Source organism: Carlito syrichta, unplaced genomic scaffold (genome assembly GCF_000164805.1).
Source record: "Carlito syrichta isolate Samal-C Ts95f unplaced genomic scaffold, Tarsius_syrichta-2.0.1 Scaffold303245, whole genome shotgun sequence".
Classification (NCBI taxonomy): domain Eukaryota; kingdom Metazoa; phylum Chordata; class Mammalia; order Primates; family Tarsiidae; genus Carlito; species Carlito syrichta.
This window is the reverse complement of record NW_007247341.1, coordinates 368,193-368,678: the sequence shown is the minus strand read 5'-3', so window position 1 is coordinate 368,678 and position 486 is coordinate 368,193.

The window sequence follows — 486 nt, the reverse complement described above, 5'->3', positions numbered from 1 at the left end:
CCGTGGACCGCCGCGAGGGCGGCCGCGGCGCTGCCCTGCCCCGCGCCCCCTGCCCGCGAGCTGCCTCCTCCCGCGCCCCGGCCCCTATTTGCAGCCCAAACCCCCGCAAGGCTGCCACAGTTCTCCACATCTTGGAGGGGGAGGCGGAGTGGAGAGAGGCGGAGAGAGGAAGGGGGGAGGGAGCCGAAATAAAGGTGGTTTCCTTTTTTGGCAGCTGGGCTTGCTTTTGTTGAGCACGAAATCCCTGCTCCCTTAAACGCCGTCCTCGGCAAAAGACGTCCCCCCGCTCCCTCGGCGGTTTCGGGGCCACGGCTCCTCCGGGCGCGGTGGGGGAGGGAAGGCTGCAAACAACTGCCACCTTAAGTTCGCGGAGCGGGTCTGCGGGGCGGCCGGGCTCATTGTGTTTACGAGGCCCGCTGCAATGTGTGGAATCCGGGGAAGGCGAGCGCCCAGACGGGGCCCGCCAGGGCCGCGGCCAGCGCCGGG